The sequence below is a fragment of the Thunnus thynnus genome, chromosome 7 (assembly GCF_963924715.1).
Source record: "Thunnus thynnus chromosome 7, fThuThy2.1, whole genome shotgun sequence".
Lineage (NCBI taxonomy): Eukaryota > Metazoa > Chordata > Actinopteri > Scombriformes > Scombridae > Thunnus > Thunnus thynnus.
In genome coordinates this window covers 2,796,339-2,819,925 of record NC_089523.1, presented here as the reverse complement: position 1 = coordinate 2,819,925, position 23,587 = coordinate 2,796,339, and the positions used below count along the sequence as shown (strand labels likewise).

The 23,587-nt window shown below is 40.5% G+C and overlaps 1 long non-coding RNA gene across 2 annotated transcripts in view; it reads right to left on the bottom strand.

Annotated features, from left to right (window-relative positions):
• The window catches only part of LOC137185598 (uncharacterized), a 77,786-nt gene that overhangs the window by 41,439 nt on the left and 12,760 nt on the right, over positions 1-23,587 (bottom strand). The window lies entirely within an intron of this gene.

The window sequence follows — 23,587 nt, the reverse complement described above, 5'->3', positions numbered from 1 at the left end:
ATTATAATATACTTGTTTTCAGTGCTTGAATAGACATTTATCATGTTCTGTCCAACTCATTATTACAAAAACAAAAGCTTCTGGCATAGCCTTGTGAAGATGTGAGTTAAAGTTATTATGTTATGGCCTACAAAGTTATTTATAGGCTGCAAAGAAATTTGTACCTTGTTTTGTTTAAAAAAAAAAAAAAAAAAAGCTGGCAGAGAATGTGTCACAGACGGCTATTTAGCCGGCAGCCTGCACTTGTGCACACTGACAAATACCTTGGTGGATTTTGGGAGACAGAACATAATTTTTGGTCTGCTGAGGCGCTGTCCATGGTGTTGAAAGGTATGCTTGGTAGGTGTGCTAAGTGCTGAAATAATTGTCCCCCATCCTGATGAAAACATCTATAGTGCGTGCATGAACATGAGGTACACTTAAGCTTTGGAGGTTTGTCACCCTAGATTAAGTTTTTCAGAAAACTCTCAAATTGATTTTTTAGTGTCATGCAGTTAGCATTTTGCTCCACCATTACTGTGTTTTAGGTCATTTACAGCATTTTATGTGTATTTTAAACCCCTCAAAATTTAAGCAAGTATGCTGTCTGTGATGAGTCAGTTAAATCAAGCAAGTTTCATGTCTCTGCAGTGTAATAGTGTGCTGAAATGAAAAGAAGACAACGGCTACCTGGATGGAAGGAACACATTTGAAAAGATGAAACAGTATGGTATGCTTTGGAAAATGGTCACAGTAAAGGATGTTATTTGGAGTAAATGTGCTAAAACATGCAAAAACGTTGGTGTGGTCAGGACACCTCAAATATAGTTGCAATGTTTATATTACAAGTAACCATAGCAACAATACTGAAGCAGTTTAATATTTTATTGGTTACTCACTAACCGTTAAACTAACTAACATCTGATCACTCTCCATTTGGTGTATTTCTCTGCTATCTGACACCTCCTGATCTATAATCACTAACAGAATCTCAGTCTCACTCTACCTGACACATTCTACAGAGTAATCCCACGTCTACAGACTATTCCCTATGCTGCTGGGAAGACTCTTGAGTGTTCTACCAAAAAATGTTTCCTAATCCGGCCAGGAAAGGTGCTACGTTCACCAGCGGCAACACTCTAATATTTCAGCAGAGAAAGGCGACGCCTCACGCAACACTCCTCATCAAACCAAAGCCCTCAGTGTTCTCCCCGTCTAATGCTCTGTGCCTCACACCCTGAAGATGATCAAAGTGCTATTTTTCTAAATTTCAGGCTTTTTAACTTCAACAGTCTTAGAAGGGATGAGGCAGATCATACTAAGATGATGAGCGAGAGGGAGAGTGAGATTGAGAGAGTGTGTGTCACTGTGTGTGTGTGTGTGTGTGTGTGTGTGTGTGTGTGTGTGTGTGTGTGTGATGGGGGACTACAACATCTTTGTAGTCCCTTCCTTTTGTTTTTTTTTTTTTTCTTTGCCTCCTAACTCTCACACTGGGCCTGCAGATAGGTCAGCTCCATTACCAATCCGCCGGCCCACAAATATTTAAAACAAATTGAATTGCACACCCAATACCCATCACAATTACGGCAGGCACAATAACTAAATTAGCAATTCAACACAATAATTGGAAATGCGGCTTGCCTGGACCCGCAGGCCTCCCTGGAGGGCCGGCTGATCTGTGGAGGCACGTCAAGCCCGCTAATTCCACAGCTAATTACTGATGCACGGCGGAATGAAGTTGTTTGTCTCCCAAATACCATTTTCAGTTCACGGCGAGGAACACAGGACCGTGCTGAGATAGACAAAAACAACAAAGAAGTGAGACAGAAGTGTGTGGTCATGATTCTTTTTTGTTCTTGTTGTTGTGTCATTTGTTTTGTCTGTGAGTTTCACTTTATTTTCTGATGATGAACATCAGGATGGAAAAGGAAGTGTTTGCTGTAAAAACGACTGAAGCATAAAAAGAAGACAGAATCTGTAAGTAACACGGCTAAAAACTGAATTCAGTATTTAAGAACAGGATGAAAAAGTTACACTTGGCTGTTCTGTGTCTGCTAGCACATGTAACAAGGCTTTTTATATTGGACACAGTTTGTTTTGGGAGTTGTAGTCATTGCCTGCCTGAGGCATAAGCAGCTGAAATTTGTGTAATTTTTATACTCTCACATTCCTTAACCTTTAACCTTTGGCTGATTGGCTCAGTTTCCACTCCCTTTATTTACAGACATATGGCATTACATGTCTTGTAGGCATTCCATTTACTGTTATTACATGTTCTGGGACAGTTGCCTATATCTCCGCACATTTTCAACATACCATAAAAAATCAGGTTCAAAGGGCTAAATAGGAGAAATTATTTGAAAATTTCTGACTTTCGCACCCCCTAGTGGTAGTATAAAAAAAGACTGTGAATGCCTTTAAAGGGTCTAAAAACAGATGCCGTTATCCTCATTCATACAATTCACTGTGTCTTCACTACAAAGACACAGAGTTCTTGGAGAGAGGTCAGGAAGGAGGCTTTGACAGCAGGCTCTTTACCTTCCAGTGCAAACGTTTCAACATGGTTGGACAACACATAGTCTGACCTTGTTCGCTGGAGGCATACTGAGGCTTTAAGGTATCAAGTCTGATTTGTGACTGATGAAAATCAACAAAAAAAAAAGCATGAATAGCATTCAATCAAAATGCTAAACAATTTGTCACACTCACTCAGAACAGCTTCTTCCTGTACTGGAACTAGTTATTACAGTCTCCCAAAATTCGCCGATATTGATGCAAACTGCTGTAAGTATTTGAAACTACAGGCTCTATCACAGCTAGAACACTACTAACATTACACACTCTACAGCATTGTTCAAATATTCAACAGGGGAGCAGCACAAAAGCACAAATCCGAGTATTTACATTAAACTGCATGCACGCCACCCTGAAATGACTCGATGACTCTATAGGCACAAGTAGATAAAATGATTACTTTAGATGTAAATGAGAAGTTCAGATGAGGACTAGGCTGTAATCTGACAGAGGCATACAGGGGTGCAGTGGTGAAGGGAGGGGAGGGGGTCTGTCATTGGGGTTTTCTGAGCGCGAATTAGCAGCCAAATTGACCATGTCGCTGCATCAGAATTTCCTTGCCAATCAGCCTTGAACATAAACGACAGTGCAAGAAAACCAAACCGTACGAGCGAGCCGCGTGAACGGACAGGGGGGTTTTCGGGCCGGGTGATTGAGGCTGGCGCTAATTTGGATCCTGTCCTCGTAGCCCCGCTAACTAATCCTCCCCATCTCTATTTATCCTCTCAGAATCTCATCGGGGGAAGCAGGCGTATATTAACAGCTGGAGCCATCTGAAGGGCTCCCTTTTGAGACGTCGCTCCGGCTCGCGTTCAGAGAGCTTAGTCGCTGCTAAGACCGGCCGGTGACACTTCCAATTGAACATATAGATTTGTTGCGGAGTTTGAGGGTCTAAGGATGGCATGATAGCCTAATCTGATTGCTTTGGGGCTGGAGGGGTTCAGGCCAAGTTATGGACTTATAAAAGAGGAACATAGACAAACAGTGTGACCCTAAACTGTCATTGTTGGGTTGGATGTGCTGTCATAAGACTCAGTGAGTAACATGATCCAGGGCCTGAGCTGCAGTCAGCTCACTGCAATGAGCCTGATGAGTGGAAAAAAGTTTGAGGAAGACATGAGCCAACTCTTTGCGCTGTAATGCTGTGGACCAATTACATGAAGTGAGATTAGACAAATACATGAGGCCAATGATGATGGATCAGATTTAGTCTTTAGGACAAGTTTACAAGAAAAGCTGATAAAAATTCAGGTACAACCAACCTTCTTTTGACAGCATAGTGGAAATTGTGATACAGCTCAGCTAATGATGCAAGAAATGATAGTTGCATGCTTTTGTGATACTTTATAACAGTAGCTGGGGAGGCTCTTCTACCAATCCTCACCTGTCATTGGTGTTTGTGTGAAAGACAGTGATGCTACAGGCAGGGGTATCATCCACTATCCAACCTGACAGAGTCTGCCAGCTGAAAATAGATCTCAGCCTGTTAAACAGATCACCAATAACAGGATGAGCTTCTTTTTCTTACCAGTTTCATTTGAGCCTGTTTCCTGATTAGATCCCTTAACAAACTGCTTGAGTTTGCTGCTGTTGGCAGGTGATTCTGACCTGGATAGAGTTTATATGTTATGATGATATGATCACATCTTTACTCTGGGTGGGTATTGTTTGATATGAGTTTTTGTACAGATGCTAAAATGACCAAATAAACTTTTTTTCATTTAGAAAAAGAAGCCAAATGTTACACATTGTCCTATTTCAGGCAACTGTGTAACTTTGCCTAAATAAAATAGTCTGATATTTGCATAATTTTTATCTAAGTCTGGAACCATCGATCAAAGAATCACTGAACAATATTACAAATTTGACCAAGCATTCAATGACAAATTTTGGTACTTGAGAATATTAAAGGTTGACTTTGTGTTACAGACACATTTAAGTTGGTACCCTAAAGGTATTGCCTTTTCATATCCAGCCCTAATCTTTAAAATGATAACAACATATGTCCACTTATGAAAGCTGGAGATCAAATGTAGTGATAGCAGTAGCACTGTCACATGACCATCTGAATGCAGTTTAAGGGGCTTTTCCACTTTGGCAAAAAGAACAATTCTGGGGGAAACAATGACCACTTAATGAAATAATCTTCCGATCCAAAAACATTTGTTTTGACCTTCACAACTGCATTCTGTTAAATCCTACAACCAAACACCAACCACACAACAAGGTCACACAGACAGTCTGTCTCTCATTTCTAAGAACGTCCCAGCTAAAAAAAAAAAAAGCAAACTATGCTCGCTTTACCCAATTCAGAAAGTCCCCCTACCCACACACACACACACACACACACACACACACAGCAGCACCCTATCTTCTTCTATTCCCTCTCCACTGATTAAAATAACCTCCACTCCCGTCGGGGAGGAGTCAAGCTATTTTAGAAATAAATATTCCCTCGGCGGACAGACGGGACAGACTGAGATCTGTGTGTGTGTGTGTGTGTGTGTGTGTGTGAGTGTGTGTAGGTAAGGTAGTGTACCAATGCTCAGCTGTGTCCCCCCGATGCCTTATCTCTCCACACACCCTCCCCCTTTTCTTGCAACACACACACAGACACCCACACACATACACACACGCAAGTCTTTATCACGACCCGACACTTGGGCTCGGGCTGGTAATCAGAGCAGCGAGCGCCCCCCACCACCACCACACACCCCCCCCCCCACCCCCACCACCCCTCTCTCCCCCCTCCCACCGAGGGAAGAGGCGCATTCTAATCTCAACTGTTGCATATCTAATACTAATTGGAATCCTGCAACTGGGTCACTCTCATTGTTTTTCAAGTATTGTCAAGTCGGGGGGGAAACATATGAAACTGAAATTACACCCCTTACACCCCACGCTCCCCCCCCCGACCCCCCCACCCCATCACCACCCTCCCCTCTTTAGCTGGAGCGCCCTTGATTGGATCCTCTTGCTCACTAGCATGTGTGTGTGAGACAGAGGAGAGAGGAAGATAGAGAGATCAAAGAAAACAGATGTGGTCGCTTGTAAAATAGACACCAACACACACACACACACACACACACACATACACACACCTGCATTTTCTGGAGGCCATGTTCTTTCTTTTTTTTTCCTCGGAGTTATTCACTGTGCTGGATGACAGCGACGGGTCTCTGAAGGGTGAGGGCAAGTGCTGCCCAGACACCCATGGGTGCAGAGCAGACATGAGTGGGTGAGCAGTGCCACCCCTCCAGGGGTTGCGCTTTGTCTGAACTGTGTGTGCGATGCCACTCAGTAAGTGTTTTGCAGAAAAGGAACAAATGGGATAGTTTCATCTCAGATTGAGTTTGACATGAGATATGAAACAGGCAGAGTAGGGCGGGTCTTTGCGGGAAAAAAATAAGATGACTGAAGCCAATTTGACAGTTCCTGAGGTACAGGCAGATATAATACATTACAAGCTGGTTATGAGTCACTATAAGTGCTCACTGTTTGCTTTAAGTAAAGTGTAGCGGGACAGTAAATGTAGCACAGTACAGTTGGGACACCAGGACATGACCCCGTCTCTCAGACCTCAGACAACTACACCAACCACTCAACCAGCAGCTCATCCCGCTAGCCAAGAGTCAAATCATCTGTGGTAGTTACTCTCTAGAGAAAACTCTTTAACATCAAGGACTCCTAAACTGACACAAATTAGACCACAAACCCCCACTTGATAAGATTTTGTCCCAAGGTCCCCCATCTGATAAGATTGTTGCTTTTGGATGTTTAAATACAGAAAGTAAATAGTCATACATTCTGTCACTGTGTTACTTGGATGGATGGAATTATAGTGAAAACACTGTGACATTATCCCCTTCTTCAGGAAGTGCGTTCCCACGCTTCAGCCTACCAGCTCCCTCATGCCTCTGCGCTTGTGGAGCCTACCAGTCTACCAAGTATTAAAATGAATGGAAGTGAATGAGGAGCCTGACACCGTGTGAGGGAGCTGGTAGGCTGAAGCGCAGGGATGCGCTTCCCGAAGGAGACGGTAATGTCACGGTGCAGGTCCGTGCCCTCTAGAGAGTAACGACCATGGATGATTTGACTCGCTGGCTCTTGGCTAGCGGGACAAGCTGTTGGTTGAGTGGTTAGTGCAGTTGTCTGTGGCCTGGGAAACCGGGGTTTGAGACCCACTGTGGGAGCCCCCCTTCACTACATTCACTGACCTGCTTTACTTAACTTGAAGCAAACAATGACCAATGACCACTTAGAATAACTTATAATCACATTATGCATTATAACAGTGATTATAATGCATTATAAAGTAATTATAATGTATTACAACTATGAGAATTATAATACACTGTGATCCTTGCAAAAAAGGATTATTATAAGTATGTTTATAATGCATTATAGACATGGGCTTCATAGGAAGTGTTACCGAAGTTTCCGTCCTGTCATCTTCATTCACAGTTGACACAAAAACTGTGGCAGTGGATGCATGGAACAGTTCATATTTTTCATGATGATATAAGAAATATGTTCATTTACGAATTAGCTATTTCTGTAGGTCGACATAACGGCAACCTGTACAGCTGCGTCGCTCTCATGGCGCTTGTCACCGTTTCTCTGCTGGCTATTTTTCCGGCTCTGGCACAGGAGGATGAAGTCTACATTCTCAATCCTGCCTGCAAAGCTGTGACTGGCACAGGTTTGCTTTTATAACCCAGGGAGAGCACAACAGCAGACCAGTTGGAATTAAATGTTGTTTCAGAGATCTGAAACACATTTTTTATTTAAATATCAGTCTAAATCAACGGAAGGAATAACCACTGTCAACTAAATGAATGAATGGGTGAAGGTAGTTTGAAATATGCTGCACAAATCTTAAGAAAACTGCATAAGCATAAACACGACCGCACGATAATGAAAATGTGGATACAAATGACTGAAAACAAGGGAAGGAAGTTGTTGTGGTGTAGCTGCAGTATCTCGCTGTGGCCTCTGGAAACCTCAATGTTTCCTCCCTCAGGCCACTGCCAGCCTCCATAAATATGGAAAGTGAAAGTGACTCAGGAACTGCCGCCTGTTCTGCTGCGTATCCATTAACATGTTGCTTGTCAACCGAGGGGTCAGCACACCTGAGGGTAGCAAAAGCATTTAAGCAGGGAGAAAAATGCTGATTTCTAGTATGCTAAGATATTCTCATGCTTTTATAATCTTTACTGTAAAGCCCTTTTCCTCTAAAATAATTGATGCTTGCAGCCTGCAGGCTTTCTCTGATGATTAATCTAAGGAAAGAGTCACAGTTGGCTGTTCTGTACATGCATCCCCCATGTAGGAGAGTTGGGAGTAGGAAACCTTTTTTTTTTTGTTTTAAGGGGTCACGGGACAAGATGCTTGCACTAAAACAGATAATCCACATCCACTAGAAGTCTCCATTCTCCTTGACAGAGGGATAATGTTCTGTACCTGCTGTTATATCTACTGCCATCTTCTCTCTCAGACGTGATCGATGCTGCGGCTCACGCTTGCCATTTAACAGATATACACCATTAACTGTACCACAGCATCCAAATCTAACCGGAGGTGCTTTCCAAAGGCCAGTAAGTAAATTGAAATGTCTTTCTAAAGCTTGATCTTTAGTGGCCTTTAAATAGAAGAGAAATATCACGGCACGAGAGAGGGAGAGATGAAGTAGAGGGAGGAGGAGAGGAACGAGATAGTAAGAGCAGGACGTGAGAGCGGGTGTCGATTTCACTTTGATGAAACCCAAACTGCTTGTGAGAGTTATCAGTCAATAAAGGCGGATTCATGTTAAAATAATCAATCATCACCAATGCTGTGAATATCAATATAAAGACACAATGTAAACCTGCAATGATGCCTGATTTAGACTCATTCTGTAAAGTTTGTCACTCTAACAGTTAAGAAATACACAATAAACCAGTATAAAGATAATATAATTCATTATAGTTACTTATGAGGTGCACATTAGTAGTATAGATAATGATAAGAAAAGAAAGGACAAAAAATCCTATGTTTTTCTTCTCATCAGCAAATCTCATGTGCATCCAAACCAACAATGAACCCATGTACTAACAAATATTGTGTGTATCTTATTCCTGTGTTATTGTTGTCCAAAAACTATTAAAAACACATCAATGAACCACGCTGTTCCTTCATTACCATGAACACACACACTGTAGTTTATTTGGACTCAATCCCACACACACAAACACACCATCCTGCTACTAGAAATACTCACTAGAACACCGAATCTAGATTAATCCGCTGCTGAAAATAGTCCCCGACAAATGCACTATTTCCTCCAGTTTGAGTAACGTTTGCTAAAAACTACAGTGCCCAGCTGCGTTAGGAAATTAATTAGCTTTTGAAAAATAATGAAACTATGTATATGTGAGATGTTTATATAAAGATGTGTTCTACACTGCTGATGCTGCATGATTATGTAAGAGTTTTAAAGCTCTTGCATGGTTTTATGGCTCCATGTGATCATTTTGTAATAAATATACAGAAATTCAAATGCAGATTCAGAAGAGTCAAGTCTAAAATCACAGATGTGATGTGTTCTATGACAGTTTTATCACCCAATAAACTATTTTTTAACTTTTAAAAAAAAAAATCTTTATACACATATTTTTACATTGCTGGCATGATGGCAAAAAATTACAATAAGAAAGTAAATACACCGCATACATTTTGTGTTCATCCAAAATCTACATTACCATTGTTCACCTAGGGGTTGAACACTAGAATGATATACAGCACCAGACCTTACTTACTCTCTCAGAGACTGCAGAAGTTATGCAGTAAATCTGCATTTGTGCACGAGTCCCCAAATCACTCGCTCACTCTACAGCTGATGGAGGAATACTGAGATTTCAGACAGACACTTTTCTGTTTTTTCCACCTCAGTTTCTTCTGTCTTCTATTCTACTAACTTAGATTCCTGACGCTCTCGTCCACTCTTGTTCTTTCAGCCCTCTTGTGTGCTTCTTCCTTGATATTAATGGACTCAAATTATACCATATTGCTTTGTCTCTGCATCTTCAGTTCTATCATACAAATAAATCAGATTTGGATTCAAATAAAATTCTCTGTGTGTTTTTTCCTCTCTGTGTTTCTCTCCTTCTTGCTGTGAGAGAGAAGAACCAATGGGCCCTATCAGCCCCTGAAGACCAGCGCCGGGCCCCCCCATCGCTCACCCAACCTCATTAACTCCAGCCCCTACACACTCCCTGTTAGTCACAATTCAGAAAGCATACAGTTCAGAAAGCACTATACACTATGCACACACACACACACACACACACACACACACACACACACACACACACACACACACACACACACACACACACACACAGCAATTAAAAATGCAGCTTTGCATATTTGCGTGGCATTTATGTTCTATAGCACAGCAATATTGATGGTTTTTTTGGAGTGATGCTCTAACTGGCTGCTGTAGCATTAAGATTTCTGAAACATTTGCAAAGAGACATCTAAACATTACATCCCTGGACCTCCCGTGATATTTCGCCCCACAGACCCATACAGGAATCCTTACACTGAATAACAAATGTGTCCACACTTGATGATGACAATTAGAGAATGTAAAAGCCTGCATATTGTAATAAGGTTTCTCTAACACTACTATAATGAATTAAATGATCATGAAATTGCCTATTTTGTCATTTTGCAGAAGACCCTGTGGAATCCTCCTCAAGAACCCCCCTGCAGGTCCCCAGACCCCACTTTGAGAACCATTGTCCTAACATTAGCAGGCTGTATGGCTCCCAGGGACAAAATCTCCTGAAAAGGATGGTTATACTGTCACCAGAGTGTGTGTTTGTGTGTGTGTGTGTGTGTGTATGTTACCACATCAGATTCTCTAAGCTTCCACTAGATGGCAGTGTTGTGTGTTACAGCACAGGGCTTTGGTGCATGAACACAATGACACATCACAGGTCTGCACAGGAGTGTATGAAGTATACTGCACAACTAAAGCTAAGTCTGTGCACATCATTTATTTCATTATATATGGTTATATATATATATATCTATAGCTATAGTGTTGGATATATTTTACAGAAGGAAAGAGTCATAATTTAAAAAACAGAGCTATCAGATTTTTTTTTTTATAAAGATCACCGTCCATCTACCAGACAGATATGAAGTTCAAACTGATCCTCTATCATTCCTTTGAGCATCTGTGTATCTTCCAGTTATCATCATTATTATTAGCAGTTGTAGCCAGGATGCTGCTTTGAAAAATACATCTCTTGAAGATCTCTTCAAGGTGCAACTTCTTGCTTACCTTCTATAATAATCATGCCTCTTAAGATGATAAAAATCAGTGAATGAAATTTGAGACCGAAAGTAATAATACTCAAGAAAAATAAAATATTTTAGATGTGGATGAAAGCTCTGGAAAAAGGTGGTAAGTAGAACTTGCTAAAGATTTTTTTTTTTTTCTAAACTAGACATGTTGCGTGTTGATCACTTTATGATATGTTAATATTAAACCTTTCCAATAGAAACTCAAGTTGAAACAGTTCTTAAACAGGTCTTTTTTTTTGCTTGTGTCTACTCTGGACTCCTCATCTATGAGTTGTGACGACCTCAACTGAATTTCTTGTCTCAGACTGTTTCATTTGAATAATTATTTTAAGGCCTGAGGAAAACTATACACAGGGACAAAAAAACCCCCAAAAAGACAACCCCCCCCCAAAAAAAAACCCCAACAAAGATTGAAGAAAAAGAAACAATATGCGTTATTATTGTTGTATTATTTTTTTCTACCCCTACAATAATCTTGAGACCCCTTAAGGACCCCCACCTTCCAGATAGGGAACTATTATCACGTGTGATTTTTCTTGTATTACCATTTGTGCTTTGCGTTGTCTGTATGTTCTTTTCTGTTAAAGTACATGTATTTGTAGAAAAGCCCTTAAATGGACTGGCAGTTCAAACTAACTTAGGCCTTAAATGCTGTGCTAAGTTCCAGAGGTTGATGCTCTGTGCTTGTCCTTATAAAATAGCCATTAAATTAAATACTGTAAATCAAGAGAGTCCTGAATTAGGGTTAGGGTATCAGCACTGTTATGTTACACAAACCAGCACAGACTCAACACAAAGGAGGGAGAAAAAAAGGAAGAGAGGAAAAGACAAAGACAAGCATGAAAACAAGGCCATAAAACACAACTTTCTCAACAAAAAAAACTTTACATTGTAAAGAATTGCACTTCTTTAAAATATCTATGATTTTACATCAAAATAATTTCTGTAATTCTGTAAATCTGTAATTTTTTTCAGTTCTTCCAAGCAACCATAACTGACCTCATGAACGCTCTTTTGACAAGCTTTGTACAGGCAGAAGCAAAGAGTACAGAGAAGGCCCTAATTTGACACTGGTGATGTGAGTAAATATGAAGAAAGAAATTGAAGCCACCAGAGAACACTCCGATAAATAACAGAGTAACTGTACCAGTCTATAGAGTTGAAGTCAGCCAGCATTTATTTCTAAAGCTCAGCTTCCATCTCCAGCATTCATCTGTAAAGAATACAGTCCATGAAAGACATTCACAACAGGTCTCTGACACTAAATGAAATATGTTATCTTTCTGTGCCTAAACCTGGATCTAAATTTACAGTGTAGTAATTTGATTAAACACATTCATATAAGAAAATGTAACATTTAAACTCAACGCTTATATACCAAAAGACCTTGAAACTATAGGTTTTGGCACAGCCAGGTGGAAAATAAGTACATTTACTCAAGTACGGTATGTAAGTATGATTTTGAAGTACTTGTATTGTATCTCTATAAAATGTTTTATGCTACTATTATGCTATATTTCAGAGGGAATTCCTGTACTTTTTACTCCAGTATGTTGATCTGACAGCTGTAGTTACTAGCTATTTTGCAGATTGAGATTTTACAAACATACAGTATGATTAGCTTATAAAATAATATCACATTATAACAATATACAATACAATAGAATACAAGACTGTGTAATACTTGGATATTTAAGTACATTTTGTCACCACTACTTTTGTTCTAAGTAACTAAGTAACATTTTGAATGCAGAATTTTGACTTTTAATTAAGTGTTTTCATTAATTTGCACATAAATGTATAGATTATAGAACCCATAAGAAGCAAACAAAATTGACTCCATCTTGACCTGCTACAACATTTGCACCAGTGAAAAACACTCTGAAAGGGGTCGTTCTGCATCAGGAGAACTTTTACTTTTGATATTGTAAGTTTAGGTACGGATGTGTTATTACAAACCAGTTGCGACAGAGAATTCATTTTGGTATTCAAATTAGTAATGGAAGTAAATGATTTAAATTTAAACTTGGCAGAAATATCCTTCCAAATGAGATTATTGTAAGAATAACAATAATGGTCATGGAAACTGTATCAAACACACTGTCCTGCAGTATTACGGTTGAATACGACAACAGTACTGAGGGGGGTGTTGAAATGACGTCTAAATGGAGCTCACTTTATTAACACCTATGATTGTGAAAGAGGGAATGATGAGAGAGAGAGAGGGCAGCCAAGAGAAAAAGAAGAGTTGCCTCCAGAGGATTCTGTTCTCATTAGGCTCTTACTCCATTTATTAATAGCCAGTCACTGGGGTTGCGGGGAAATTTCCGTTGCCTGCCACTATGCATGTAGGAGTGATTTTTCTTTCACTCAATTGGCTTACCGTTGCACTATTCGGTCTGGATGTGTGTGTGTTGTTTTTTTTTTTATTTTTTTACCGCGACTCCCTCCCTCTTTTGTTTTTCTCTCCTTCTCTCTGTCTTGCACATTTCAATGGAAAGCTGTCAAAGTTATTGGGAAAGTAAGACTGGTGTACAAGCTGATAAAAATGTCCTGCTATTGGTTGTCAGACGTGTCAATAAGGTGTGTGTGTGTGTGAGTGTGTGTGTGTGCAGATGGAGCTGTTTTCTCTCTGCTCAGCTCGTTTGGTGTGTTTTATGAGGGCTGGAGAAGTCAGATGGTAGGGATATATTTTCCTTCTGGTTTCACTTTTTCACTCTCATTTTGTCATTTTACCCAATGTTTAATCCTCTAAATTAAGGATAAGTCTGGCATTATTCTTGCTGTCAATAAATCCCACGACAAGACTAAAACCAACTGTCTCAACTATCTTGCTAGTCAGCAAGCCAGCCGCAGCAGTTTGGAGTGTTGTCGTGACTGATAAGTTTTCCCAGCTGGCTAGTGTGTTAGCAGATAGTTTGCTTACTGTACATACAGTAGTTCACCAATTAGCCCTGTAAGTAGGACTGCACCACCAAGCTTCTAGCACCACCGACTTCACGGTGCAACTTTCTCTTAATACTTTCTGACTTCCCTACTCTGCCTGTGGTATTCAGCCACAAGTCCATTGGTTCCTACTGAAAACGTACATCTTTGAAAATATGTGACAAATATCGTGTTTTTTTTAAATAAAAATGTTATTATGTTTATTTCCTAAAACAGCTTGTCATTGTAGTTTATAGGGGTGTGCCCAAATACAAATACATTATTCAGCAAAGCACAAATAATAGGTTTTTTTTTACGAATATTTGTTTCATACAAATATTTTAAAAAATATTTGTTAGTTAGAGGTCTGTCTGCAATGAGGCGATGAGTAAAGTTTTAGCTCAGTAGTCAGCGCAGTCATCTATGATCTGGGAGACTCCAGTTCAAGACCCAGTGTGGGGACCTCCTTCATAAGGTAGTTTATTTATGAATACTTATTGTAACACTTTTCTAAAATTAAAAGCGTAATAAAAACAAAAACAGGATTTTGAGCCTCTTTTCCACTTTTATTCGAATACAAATACAGATACAAATACAAATACTGGGCTTTCTGCACATCCCTAGTAGTTTATATTAAATGCTACTGATCTGTGATTTTAGACTTGGATCTTCTGAATCTGCATTTGATTTTCTGTATATTTATTTCAAATGATCACATGCATCCATACAGCCATGCAAGACCTTTCAAAGAAATACATAATCATGCAGCATCAGTATCATACACTACTCTTAGAAGACAAGGCTTGCACTCTGCAGTATTTTTCTTCTTTCTCTACACTGTCTGTGCCTTTCAGCTTTGAGCCCTTCGGTTCCTTCTGAAGAAATTAATCTAAAAAAAAACAAAACACCTCATATATACATAGTTTCATTTTTTAAAAAGGCTAACTAATTTCCTAAAACAGCTGGGCACTGTGGATTTTAGCAAACGTTACTCAAACAGGAGAAAATAACGCATTTGTTGGGGACTATTTTCAGTGGCGGATTAATCCACATTTGGTGCTTTAATGAGTATTTCTGGCAGCAGGACGGTGTGTGTGGGATTGAGTCAATATAATCTACAGTGTGTGTGTTCATGCTTATAAAGGAACATGTCAGCCAGTGCAACAGTGTCACTCATGGATGTGTTTTTAATAGTTTTTGGACAACAATAAAACTCTATGACACAAAGGAATAAGATATATCAGATTTATTGTTGGTTCAAGTCTGTACATGGAATTTATTGACTATTAAATATTGCCAGCCTCATCCTTTAAAGCAGCGGCTTCAGTCCTACATTAGTGTTTACACAGGATGCATTCAGGCACAGTATTAAGTGCCTGTCGCCTGTTTTTTGGCAGCATTGAGAGCCCAACACACAACCATATGTGCATAAAACAGAGGATAATAGTCTTGAAGTGTTTCAAATAAAACAAACAAACAAACAAAACAACGCATCAGGTTGCTGTGATGTAGTAAGGTCAAATACTAAAGCCAGTGTATGTCTGTGTGTTCATGTGTGAGTGTGTGTGCCTATTTTCTCTGCCATTACTAGCTGAATCTATCACCATCATCAACACCAGGGTCAACCAGAGGATGGCCATCTCTTATTTACACGCACACACAAACACACACAGTTCTACTCACGCTTTCCCTGCATTGTAAATTTTGTAGTAGTGTGAGTGTTTGTGTGTGTGTGTGTACAGGGAAATTTGAATGAACAAGACTCACACTAATCTGCCCTCTGACTCATGTACCATAAAAGACAAGTTGTGAAATTTATCCAATCACGCACATGCACAAAGACACACACACACACACACTGCAGGACAAGGGTGCCCGTTCCATTACGATAATTTTGAGCTATTGTTGAGCAACAAACACACACACACACACACACACACACACACACACACACACACACACACACACACACACACACACACACACACACAGGCCATCTAAGCACCCTAATCCACAATCTGTGTTTGAAATGCAGGGCCAGGGTCAAGGATTACAATAAACTCTGATGATCAAATAATGCAGGAATTCTTATTCCAGTGGAGCGCCTGATCGTCTCTACTCCAGAATACTCAACGAGTAGGAGGGTGGGTGGGAGGGAGGGAGAGGGGAAGAAGGAGGAGGACAATGAGGAAGAAAAAGAGACATACAGAGGAAACCGAAGAGGAGGATAAATAAATAAAAAAGAAGAAGGAGGAGGTGCAGAGGAGAGGAGCGGAACATACAGGACAAGAGGGAGCAAGAGAAGGATAGTGGTAAAAAGAAGATGAGAGAATGAGAAGAAAGAAGCAGTTGGACAATGGTTAAAATGAGAAGAGGACAAAGTAAAGAGGTGGGAAAGGATAAATAAAAAATATATATCTTGAATAAAATGTGAATTCAGAAAAGTGAGCACATATTGGCAAATTGATCTGTTTGGTTGATATATTGACATGCAATGATATGTGGCTTCACTGAGGGCTTCTAAATGACAATCGTCCTCTTTGACCTAATCCCAGTGGAACCAGTATAGACTGGATACGCTCACTGGGCAAACAGCGGAGATTTTAAAACATATTGTATAAGTTATATAAATGGGGATTCTTACCTGATTTTCCTTGTACTAGAACATCATGCTTTTGTAACTTAAAGGAGATATATAATGCTTTGTGTGATTTTCTGTTATTATGTTGAACTTTGACCATGTTTATCTATGTTAAACATGGTCAAAGTTCCAAAACTGGACGTTAACGTATGTAGAAATGCCTGCAAGTCAAAGGTCAGGGCTTCAACCTGCTCTGAACGCATCATTTGCAATGTTTTTTTCTACCTTGCCGATGAGCTGACGTCTGCTCCGCGTGCATGCCCATTAACGGCTGTCCGCTCCATAGCTTTGGATGCTAAGGTTGTTTAAAACAGTTTGCTATTGCATTTATATTTACATGTCACCACGCTCTTTTGGGGGCAACAATGAAAACGAAATCTTCAGTTATCACGTCGATCATTCTTTGAAGGTGGGACACCATCCTGTTACTCCAAACAGAAGTTAGAAGTCCACCAAAATATGTTTCTGAACAAATTTGAGATGAGAAACAAGCAATCAAGCTGCAGAATCTTCACTCATATTAGATCAAATTTAAAAGTTTGTTCCGACTTTCAAAAGGCAGGGCGCTACTGTCAAGCTGCACAGAGCAGATCAAGCTGGGCAGGAAGTCAGACATAGGAACGGCACAGAGCATGAAACTGGTTCAAATGTACATATTGGGGCAGATTATCCTTTAAAAAAGCTACAGCATGGATATAGTGGACCAATATTCAATATGTCTAAAGGTGATTATTTCTGCAAAGTAGATTTGCTCCAAAAATGTCAATCTTTTCAGACTGATCCAGTAAAATTATGAAATGAAAGATGCTAAAGTAGGAAAGTAACAGGAGTAGGAAGGTGAAAAGTGGAGCACTGGCTTGAGCAGTGGGATCAAAGCTGGGGTGGAGAGGAGGAGGAAGAAGAGGAAAAGAGGAGGAGAGGAGGAGAAGGTGGAGGGATAAGGACACATCGGGAGATGACAAGAAGAGGAGCAGAGGAGGAAGAAGGAGGAGGCATGAAGTATCTCTAGCCCAGACATGAGGAGGACAGAGGGAGGGAGGTGGAGGACTCCTCCTGCTGATACATCATCTCTCTTACTCTCTCTATCCCTCCTCCTCCTCCTCCTTCCATCTCTCCATCTCTCTGCTAACGTGGATCTTAGCTGAGCCCGGGGCTGGCTGCACGACACGGACAGGCTATCTGCCATCTGTGTGATCTCTGATCAGATAGCAAGACTGTGTGAGTGTGTGTGTCTGTCCACATGTGCGTGACTGCGGTGGCCCTCTGGAACTGTGTATCTATTTATACTGTATGTCTGTGTGTGTGTGTCTACATGAATGTGCAGTGTTTGTATTTTTGTACACCGTTTGTTCAGATTGTGAACGTACTCCATAAAAACACAGAAGCGTGTGTATGTAATTGCATGAGCCTGTGTGTGTGTGTGTGTGTGTGTGTGTGTGTGTGTGTGTGTTTGGACCCCTAGCTCCCTCCACTGGGCATTAACATTCATGGAGCCAGCGGGGCATGTCAGAGCCCATAATGACCCCAGAGAGAGGCCCTGGGCTGGGGGAGGGCTGAGGAGGCGCCTAGGGGTTTGGGTGTTGATGGAGGCCTGGAGGCGAGAGGCGAGGAACTGCTGTACTGAGCTGTCTGACGAGGTGTGTGTGTGTGTGTGTGTGTGTTTATGTGTGTGTGTGTGTGTGTTCAAGAAGAGAATATTGCCAAAAGATTTTTGTTAACTAATTAATCCATTTAATCAACAAATTTAGAATCCTTTTACATATTTTTGCCCTGGAAATGAATTCATCCATGCAAATGACTTCTTCTTTAGAGTGTTAATCAAGCACCAAAGAAGACGGAAGCTGCAAAGGCAGGTCTGACACAATCTGTTGTGGAGACATCAGACTGATAGTCAGGGCCAATACTGATCATTTAAAGGGAACATACTATGCTCTTTGTGGTTTTCTGTTATTTGTATACTCATATGATGTTGGATATCTATGCAAAACATGTTCAAAGTTCCACAACTTGAGCTTGACGTATTTAAAAATGCTTCCTGCAAGTCAAAAGCCAGGGCTTCAACTTGCTCTGAATGCTTCATTTGCGATGTTCCTCTACCTTGCCGACGAACTGAAGTTGGCTCGAGCATGTATGGATATATTAGAGAAGATGATATTTTGAGTAAAGAATGAGAAAAGTAGTGAATCCTACTACTATAGTTTGTTTCATGGTTTGTTTGATGTAGCCTCCGAAGCCAATGGATGGTGAGAGGCAGCTTCAGAGAGCTGGCCAATCAGAACAGAATGGGCTCATGAGGAAGCGGGCCTTAAAGAGACAAGAGCTAAAACAGCCTGTTTCATACAGAGGCTGATCTGAGGGGCTGCATGAAGGGCCAGTATAAGATAAATATGTTTTAAAGCCTCTGGAAATTTGGCTTGAAATAGTAAAAATGTTGGGGACAGCAGTTTGAAGAATCAAATTAATTTTAACTCAAGGAGTATTGGACTTTGAGTTTGGATTATTTTGTGGAATTTGCACCTTTTCACATCCGTTTACATCTTTGCGTCAACTCTTCTACTACTTGCACTTGTGCTGGCTCTAAAATTAACTTTGCGTCCAATCAAAACAAACCTTAAGAACTTCATTAGTTTGGCTTTCAGGTGAGACTTGTAGTATTCAATATCATAGGAAAAATATCTACACACACTTGTGAGACACTGTTTAACTTAGCTACATGCACCTGACACTACTTTTTGAAAAGCTGGGATTTCAGTGTTCCGTGATGATTTGAAATTTATTTTAGAGCTTTCTCTCATCATAGCAAATATAAAGTTGATATAACATGGTGTGGAAACGTCTAAATGTAAAGATAGATAAGATAAACATGTAACATACAGAAAGTTTCATGAAGGCCATGGGGGGGGGGGGGGGTTTGTGCAGAATTACATTAAAATTATGACTAAGGACATAAAGCATTTCTACTGATTTTAAAGGTTCCTTTAATCTTTATCATGCTAAAGCTAAAGCTGAGGCACTCCAGCCTCCTTCTTCATTTAAATAAGAAAGCTATATTTGAAATGTGACTTTCCAGGAAATGAAGCCAAGAACATAAAATAAATAATTTCAAATGGCAAATCAAACAAAATGACATATTTGATAAACGTAGCTGGGGGCTAGCATGAAGTGAGGAAACCTTACATGTCCCTATTTCATGTGTAAATGAACGCCTGGCTGTGATGGCTTCTATATATGCATGTTTTTTGCTTTATATTCATGTAGGCCACAGGGTGTGTGTACATACACGTGTGTATCTTGCGCACACGGCTACGAGCTTTGTTCTCTGACAAAACATTTATTCTGCACACACACGTGTGATCGTGGAGCTTGGTGGTCATCCCCCAACCCCCAACCTAGAAAGGTCAGTGCCTTCTTTGATGTTGGCCCCATAGATCACCATTATTACTGTAGTCTATTGATTCCTATGGAGATGAGGCCTGCAGCCGTGGTTCTGGGTGACTGAGGCTGAGGTCAGGGTCTGCCTCCCCTGGCTTTGCTTCAGAATATAAAATCCAACTAACTGCTACCTATTGCTCAGCATGCTGAGTTTGGTCTGAAGGACACACGGGAACATACAGAAGAGGCATGAATGCACATGCACATTGTATAGATTTCACATGTGCTGTAGATACAGGGGCTCAGGCAATGTGGGATTTTGTGTGTTGATATATTAGAATTGAAGCTGCTCAAAGCCATTTTTTGTGACAAGACTGTCATTCTTGACGCTTAACCTCCAGAATGGCAATAATGCTATTCTTTGGGTAAAGCATCTAAGACAGCATTTATAATGTAAGGCACTAAATTCTCCATGAAAACAAAGAATAAAAATAAGAATAATCCAGCGTTTGAAATGGTAGATGCAAGGTTTCTCCGAGACATGACCGTCTTGCTGAAGCAGTTTGAAATCATTGCAATGGCGCAGCATTTATGCATTCAACCTCTGAATCCAAATGATACAAGGCAGCAGCAAGCCTCCTCTATGTTCACGCATACGACCCTGACCCACAACCTAGAGTGCTTTGCTACTGTTGTTAAGCATTTTGTCACGATGACCCCGAGGTCAACTCACTTCCTCTTCCTGCCTGTCGCTGCGGCGACAGTCGGCGAGGGCTCGGCGTGAGTGCTGCTGCATGCTGCTGTGCCCACATCAATCATGCTCACTCTAAGATGGCAACCTTTCCCACCTTTACTAATGCTCCTTCCTCATTTGTAGCCAGAGCCAAGCTGCTCTGAATAACCCTCAACCTCCCCTCAACAACATAACCTTGTACAGGTGAGTGTTGCAGAGATATTCAGGTGGTGGGTACTTTTCTTGAAAGTGCCTTTTTTGTCCTTTTTTAAGCAGATTGAAAGAGGAGAACAGGAGGAGGTTGAGCACACAGTAAGGGATCAAGTTGTATTGTAGGGGAATAGTATAATGTATATAATTATTTGGGTAGAGTATGGTCAGGTTAGATATTAACAACATAAACATAGACATCAGAATTGTTGTTGTTTTCCTAAAACTTTCTATTTCAATAGATGCTTTGTATCACTAAATGGACAGTCTGATCAACTGCACAATCATTAGCGACGGTGCTGTTTGGAATTGTGACTGACTGAGTGGAAGGTAGTCCACCACAACCAGGAATAAAACCTCGGGTCTCACTGGTGGCACCACCTTCAGCCTCCGCTTTAAGTTGGCAAAGCAACCCTGTATCCGAGAAATTATGTTTTTATATTGTATATGGCTAGAATGTTTTGAAGTGATGTCACATAATGCAGCCAGAACTTTGTTTTTTGCAAACATAATGAGGAAAATGTTAACATATTTGGCAAGTCACAAAAACGTTGATACTAAACATATGAGTTAAATGTTCAATGACAACATATTTCTTTTAATTTGTTTCATGCCCAAATATACAATACTGAAATAAAACATTTGTTAGTGGTGGCTACAGCATTATTGCTACACTGGTATCCTCGTTTGGGAGTCATTAGTGAATGAGAACGTCCCAAAACGAGGAAAGTTCCTTAGGCAAGTTATTGAAAATTGTAATGAATTACTGATTACATATTACTCATTATAAATGTAATTATATTACTTTACTTATTTACTCAGCAGCAAAAGTAACACATTATATTACTTGTTACTTTACGTTTGTTATTCAGCCGTCAGCTCCTTGAAGTCCATGTAAAGGAAAATCAGAGATTTCTTTTGAAACACATTATACATGTTAGAAAAAAATAATATAATTTATATAACTGCTGAAAACATGTGAAAAGACTGTGAACTATGTAGCACTGAATTGTGGATTTAGACCGTTAAACTGTTTTTCACCATTTCTGTGTTCAGGATTTGTTGGGCGGGCCTAAAACGGCTGCATCATGATGTAGAGGGGTGACTAGCATGATGTGAGGATGTAGCACCCCGGTAGCTCAATGGCTCTATCGGGCACGCTGCTGTTAAGCCATGTTTTCATAAAAATCATGAAGTTGCAGTCCAAAATCCTTTTATGAGTGGTGATCTGCAGTCACAATTCATCCATGTTGTTCACCACAGACTGTACATTGGTGAGGAAAATACTGGGTAGAGATGGCTGATGAGAAGTTAGCCTTAGCTTAGCCGTTAGCCCTCCTCTCCTCCCATGTTTGTTTATACTCTCTCCCGGCTGATGGAGCTGGGCTGATAGACGGCGGTGTCATAGTATTAACTGTTACTGGTGAATGGGGCCATTTTCAGTCAACAGTTTCACTCAAGGAGTTATTTTCAAACCCAGCTGAAGCATCGGTTGACGGGTAGAGTCGGTGTTAAAGCTCTGGTCCTCCAAGAGGTGCCATGCCTGTGTAGCGGCCCTCTTTACTTCTCTGTCCAGTCTCACTCTCGCTGTCTTGGGCTGCATTGCAGACCCTCCTCTGGTGCCTCCTGCGGCTGCTACATCCAGCCCCTCGCCCATGCTTTTCAAAGAAGCGAGAAACATTGCCACCAAACTTCATTGATAATTTAACACAATGATTGGTGATGGATTGCTGTAAACTACTCATTTAAGTTACATTTTTTACTTAAGTAAGTCCACATTTACCTATAAAGTACGTGCCGAATTAAACAGTGACTCCTAACGTTACTTTATTTTTGAAATATCATCCATGTTGCTTGTCTTACATCTACAAACAAGGTCTATTTTAAATTACCTTCATTGGACACACCCCCAGCGTTTCAGAGCTCAGAATATTGCTTGTTTCTCCATGATTTTGAAACCTAATTTTATATACTTGGTGATTTTTTTTAATCAGTCACATTTGGCTGGGTGGTTAATAAATCATTTTTCTGTGGTGTGAAAAACTCATACACAACACAGAACACATATTTATTATTGCTTTACACAGACTTTAAAGTTGCCTTTAAACAGCTCAAACCTTCACACCGACACACTCCATCTTTTGCATTTAACACAGAGATATAAGATAGATAGAAATAGAAAATGAGACGTTTGTGGTTTAACAAGCAGGCAGGATACAGTTTGGAAGGACCATCCAACAGCTAGCATTAGCATAGCCTCAGTGACTGCACATAGCACTCCAGAAGTTTCAACCTCAGCTGCAAGATACACACTCCCTCCAACTCTGAACTAAACTAGCGTCAGGTGACTCCTGAATGTAGGTGTACCCAGTGGTGGAAAGTAAGCAAGCGGGTAGCTCTGGGTCTGAAAAATGAAGCCAATGCGGAAGTGTCCTAAACCTGTATTCTTTCTAATGGCAAGCAGGGGGGAACTCCAAAAAGAAATCTGTTTGTATATAAATCTATGAGAAAATGACCCTACGTCTCACTTGTTTTATTACCTCAGCAGACACTTTCCTATTGAGTTTATGGTCCCATTTGCTAGTTTCAAGTCTTCTTCAAAACAGCATGATGTTCATTTTGTAAATTATGGTCCCAAGTAGAGTAAAACTGACAATTAAGCAGGGTATGCTTTAGGGCGGTGCTAACTTGTGATTGACAAGTTGCTACCATGATGCGTGAGGTGCTGTAGTTGGACCCTGGAGGGCTCCTCCCCAGCTCCAAGCTATCGTCCAAATATGGTCACTTCTCATCACTTC